The sequence below is a fragment of the Nanorana parkeri genome, unplaced genomic scaffold (genome assembly GCF_000935625.1).
Source record: "Nanorana parkeri isolate BGI_ZX_2015 unplaced genomic scaffold, ASM93562v1 scaffold1157, whole genome shotgun sequence".
NCBI classification, from domain to species: domain Eukaryota; kingdom Metazoa; phylum Chordata; class Amphibia; order Anura; family Dicroglossidae; genus Nanorana; species Nanorana parkeri.
The window spans coordinates 380,617-386,441 of record NW_017307425.1 but is presented as its reverse complement, the minus strand read 5'-3'; positions in this window follow the sequence as shown (position 1 = coordinate 386,441).

Sequence of the window (5,825 nt, the reverse complement as noted above, 5' to 3'; positions counted from 1 at the left end):
TGTTGGGGTTACAGGGAGGGTCAGTGTTAGGGTTACAGGGAGGGTTAGTGTTGGGGTTACAGGGAGGGTCAGTGTTAGGGTTACAGGGAGGGTCAGTGTTGGAGTTACAGGGAGGGTCAGTGTTATGGTTACAGGGAGGGTCAGTGTTGGGGTTACAGGGAGGGTTAGTGTCGGGGTTACAGGGAGGTCAGTGTTAGGGTTACAGGATGGGTCAGTGTTGGGGTTACAGGATGGGTCAGTGTTGGGGTTGGAGGTATGGGATCTATGGTATATGTCCATCTGGAGGATAAAGTATTATACACAGCAGTAATATCTCCTGCCCCCTCCCTCCCCTCCCCCACCCCCCCATGTGGATTTCACCTTCTGAGCGATAGTCCGACTCCAGGGGCTCCCGCTTCTGCTTCGAGGCAAAGCCCACGGCCAACACCAGCAACAGACACAGCAGACTCCTCTCCATGGCGGCACCCAGCGGACTGCAGAATTCAGTGGACCCTTCTGTCTTTGTTGCTCTGGACCCCGGCGCTGTAATGAGGAGAGAGGGGAGTTAAAGGGAAAACAATCCATTTCCTTTTTTTTTTTCTTCCTTCAATAATCTTTATTATTTTCCAAATTATACAAAAATAAATAAATAAGAAAAAGCAAACAAACAAACTTGTCGTTATACCATTGCTGCGCCGTCAGAAAAATAAAGCGATAACATTTAAAGCGGTATAGACGCACTTCTTTTTGTACAGGTTTCATGTCGTCCTCAACATTGTTACCTCTAACGCTGCCATTGGATCACATATTCATGACGAATCAACACGACTTCCTCTTTCAGACCTTGCACGGTACTTGTAAGATTCACTAACGAGGTATCACCAGGGTTGCCACCGGTCCGGATTTCACCCGGACAGTCCGGTTTCGGAGTCTTGTGTCCAGTCAGCGGGCACCCGGACACAAGACACTTGGTTCCGACACCGGCGCTTTAAATATTCAGGCAGAGGTCCTCAGCAAGCACGGTCTCGGGCAGCCGCATCTGCCTGAAACCCGGATCTTCCCCTGAGCTGCGGCCAGCCTGTGCTTGTTTACAGGTGCTCGCAGCTCAGAGGAAGATCCGGGTTTCAGGCAGATGCGGCTGCCCGAGACCGTGCTTGCAATCATGACGAATCAACATGATCCACAGCCACATCTGTCATTGCCTTCACCTCCTCCAGCTCCCCGACACCGTGCTGCCCGCAAAGCCCACCTGAGAGGCGCACAGCCCACCTGAGAGCCCGCACAGCCCACCTGAGAGCCCGCACAGCTCACCTGAGAGCCCGCACAGCCCACCTGAGAGCCCGCAAAGCTCACCTGAGAGCCCGCAAAGCTCACCTGAGAGCCCGCAAAGCCCACCTGAGAGCCCGCAAAGCCCACCCGAGAGCCCGCAAAGCTCACCTGAGAACCCGCAAAGCTCACCTGAGAACCCGCAAAGCTCACCTGAGAGCCCGCAAAGCACACCTGAGAGCCCGCAAAGCTCACCTGAGTGTTAGACAGCCAATCTGAGAGCCCGCATAGGCCCACCTGAGAGTCACACAGCCCACCTGAGAGTCGCACAGGCCCACCTGAGAGTCACACAGCCCACCTGAGAGCTGGAAAGCCCCCCCCAGAGTCTTTAGACAGCCAATCTGAGAGCCCGCATAGGCCCACCTGAGAGTCACACAGCCCACCTGAGAGTCGCACAGGCCCACCTGAGAGTCACACAGCCCACCTGAGAGTCGCATAGTCCACCTGAGAGTCACACAGCCCAACTGAGAGTCGCATAGTCCACCTGAGAGTCACACAGCCCATCTAAGTTTTACGCAGCCAACCTGAGAGCCCGCAAAGCCCACCTGAGACCCCGCAAAGCTCACCTGAGAGCCCGCAAAGCCCACCTGAGACCCCGCAAAGCTCACCTGAGAGCCCGCAAAGCCCACCTGAGACCCCGCAAAGCTCACCTGAGAGCCCGCAAAGCCCACCTGAGACCCCGCAAAGCTCACCTGAGAGCCCGCAAAGCCCACCTGAGACCCCGCAAAGCTCACCTGAGAGCCCGCAAAGCCCACCTGAGACCCCGCAAAGCTCACCTGAGAGCCCGCAAAGCCCACCTGAGACCCCGCAAAGCTCACCTGAGAGCCCGCAAAGCCCACCTGAGACCCCGCAAAGCTCACCTGAGAGCCCGCAAAGCCCACCTGAGACCCCGCAAAGCTCACCTGAGAGCCCGCAAAGCCCACCTGAGACCCCGCAAAGCTCACCTGAGAGCCCGCAAAGCCCACCTGAGACCCCGCAAAGCTCACCTGAGAGCCCGCAAAGCCCACCTGAGACCCCGCAAAGCTCACCTGAGAGTCGCACAGCCCACCTGAGAGCCTGCACAGGCCCACCTGAGAGTCACACAGCCCATCTAAGTTTTACGCAGCCAACCTGAGAGCCCGCAAAGCTCACCTGAGAGTCGCACAGCCAATCTCAGAGCCCGCACAGGCCCACCTGAGAGTCGCAGAGGCCCACCTGAGAGCCTGCAAAGGTCACCAGGAGACATCAGGGCGCCAACCCAGAACAACACAGAGTATGTAGCTTCCTATTATTTTGTATTGCTGTATAATGTATTGCCCCCAAGTCCTGGCTGTCTGTCGGGGGACCCCAAATTCTTTACTTGGTGTGTGAGCAAACAAGTTTTTTTGCAACCTCCTTCCCCCCTCTTCTTTCCTGTTTGCAGGAGGGGGGTGCGGCTCGCACCCGGGTGTCACTATTGGAGGGGTGACACCAAAATGACTGACAGTCATTTTGGCGTCACCCCCTCTAAAAAGTTGGGCACTCGGTCATGGACCGAGAGCCCGACAGTGTCAGGAGAGAGGAGGGGGCCCGGCGGCATACCTCATCCCGCCGGCTGAATGCCCCCTCCTCTCTCTGCCGGCGTCCATCACCAAGATGGCCGCCGGCGGGCATCAATCAGATGATCGCGCATGCGTGATGACGTCACGGCAGGGTGTCACCCCGGTCTCGGGACGCCCCTGCATCCATCGGTCATGTATTCTCTGCCGAAGGGGCTCGGATTGGCTTATCCCCTCTTTCAGCAGAGGCAGTATACCCCAGTGCCCTGCCAGTGGGTCACATGACCTCCTGCCGTGACACCCGGCCTCGGGACGCCCCTGACTATGATAACCACACAACACACAGTGGCTCAGCAGTGACCTTGCAGCGCTGAGGCTTTGGCATCTGTCTACAGCAGGGGCATTTTGATATGATTATACATCTTTCATATTGCGCAGCGCTGGTGAATTATTAATATCATTCTTATTATATACGCATGCATCTTTAAATCCTTCAGCATCACATGTGGGCGGTCTGCATGCAAATTCACCCTGCCTAGTAACGTCCGCTCCTCCAGGCTGATGCTCACCCATCGAGGCATTTTGATATTTGCATAACTCCTCCCAAGAGCCCGCCCACTGCTTGCATCAGGGCTGAGGGCTCTTGAGTGGGGGGGTGGCGGGGGGGAGAAAAACACCAAATGGGATCTGGTATGAAGATGGATGATGTCAGCGTAGCTCAGGAAGCGAGATCCGTCTTCACATAAAACACATCTGTTGCCGGAATATTCAAAGCGCGCAAGAGAGGAATGTTCTATAGCCGGAATACTTCCAGCAGTCACGCCACGTACAGGGCGGCCACTCCACTGAAAAGATTATGTCGCGCCGCTGCGCCCGCTGTGAAATCATAGAGGGGAAGTGCGCATCATCCGACGCGGCATGAGGGGATTAGCAGAAAGATTTTGAAAGTTTTAATGGGATCGTCACCAAATAAACACAATGTGACCAAAAACTAAATCGAGTCGAGCATCGGCAGCTCCTGCGTTCGGCGAACTCACAAACTGTCGGGGGCCCCACATGCCGCTGTGCCCTGATTGGCTAATGCCTTGCACCTGACCACAATCGGGGGGAAAAGTACTCCTGATGACTTTGCCCAATCATGGCTCACCTGTTAGAGAGAAGAGAAAGCGAGAGAAGAGAGAGGGAGATAGAGGAAGAGAGAGGATGTAGAGAGAAGAGAGAGAGAGAGAAGAGAGAGGAAGGAGAGAGAGAAGCAAGTGAAGAGAGAGAAGAGAGAGAGAGAGAGAAAGAAGAGGAGAGAGAGAGGAAGGAGAGAGAAAGAAGAAAGAGAGAGAGAAAGAAGAGAGAGAGAGAATAGAGAGGGAGATAGAGGAAGAGAGAGGATGTAGAGAGAAGAGAGAGAGAGAGAAGAGAGAGGAAGGAGAGAGAGAAGCAAGTGAAGAGAGAGAAGAGAGAGAGAGAGAGAAAGAAGAGGAGAGAGAGAGGAAGGAGAGAGAAAGAAGAAAGAGAGAAAGGAGAGAAAGAAGAGAGAGAGAGAGAAAGAAGAGAGAGAGAGAAAGAAGAGAGAGAGAGAGAGAAAGGAGAGTGAGAGAAAGGAGAGAGAAAGAAAGGAGAGAGAGAAAGAAGAGAGAGAGAGAAAGAAGAGAGAGAGAGAGAAAGGAGAGTGAGAGAAAGGAGAGTGAGAGAAAGAAGAGAGAGAGAAAGAAGGAGAGAGAGAGAGAGAAAGGAGAGTGAGAGAAAGAAGAGGAGAGAGAGAGAGAGAGAGAGAGAAAGAAGAGAGAGAGAAAGAAGAGGAGAGAGAAGAGAGAGAGAAAGGAGAGTGAGAGAAAGGAGACAGAGAGAAAGAAGAGGAGAGAGAGAGAGAGAAAGAAGAGAGAGAGAAAGAAAGGAGAGAGAGAGAGAGAGAAAGAAGAGGAGAGAAGAGAGAGAGAGAGAAGAGAGAGAGAGAGAGAAAGAAGAGAGAGAGAAAGAAAGGAGAGAGAGAGAGAAAGAAGAGGAGAGAGAGAGAAGAGAGAGAAGAGAGAGAGAGAGAAGAGAGAGAGAGAGAGAGAGAAAGGAGAGTGAGAGAAAGAGAATGTTACATTTTGTGGGTTTAGATACATGATGTGAATGTGATGGACGAGTCTTCCTCTCTCGGTGAACGGGATTCGGATTTCTATAGCGATTCTTCAGTTTTAGTGCCCTGGGAGTGTTGGGGGTTAAAGAGCCACATGGGGGCCACTAATAAAGTGCAATCATTTTGAGGGCCCCTCTGCTCAGTCTTACCTGATGCCGGCAGCTCGTCTCTCTCTCTCTCTCCGGTCCCTCTGCGTTCTCTCTCCAGTGAAATAATCCCAAATCCTCGCCCAGCGCTGCTTTTTCTGTCTCCTGTGTCTCCGCCCTCTAAGGGCCCCGCTGTGCCGACTCACATTGGAGATCTGCGCTGGCCATAGAGGTCTGCAGGCACCGAATGAGAGAGCCAGAGAACAGCACCGAAGGGCCCCTGTGGAAGACCAATTCTGGGGCCCCCCATTTAAATAAAGCATTCATTCTGTGTGTATGTAATGACGGTTAGAAGAGCCCCAAGGTCAATCTATGTGACAGTTGGAGGACTACCAGCGTCTAATATAAAGGGGCCCCTAAGTCACACAGGGCCCCCGTGCAGCTCCACAGTCTTACAAATGGTATATTGTCCCCTGATAGGTGACAACAGAAAGCTCCGATATCCGGGGGGAAGGATAGTAAACTGATCACTGAGATCTCGGAAGTTTTATGTGTTCAAGGTACCTGAAAAGTTCAGTTTATATATTTGTAAATCTGCAGTTTTTATTATAATAATCCCCGGTGATCCCGCCATGAGAGGTCCTTGCTTGGGCACTTCCTGTTATAGGGTGACAACACCCTGTCCTTGTTCAGGCACTTCCTGTTATAGGGTGACAATACCCTGTCCTTATTCAGGCACTTCCTGTTATAGGGTGACAACACTCTGTCCTTGTTCAGGCACTTCCTGTTATAGGGTGACAA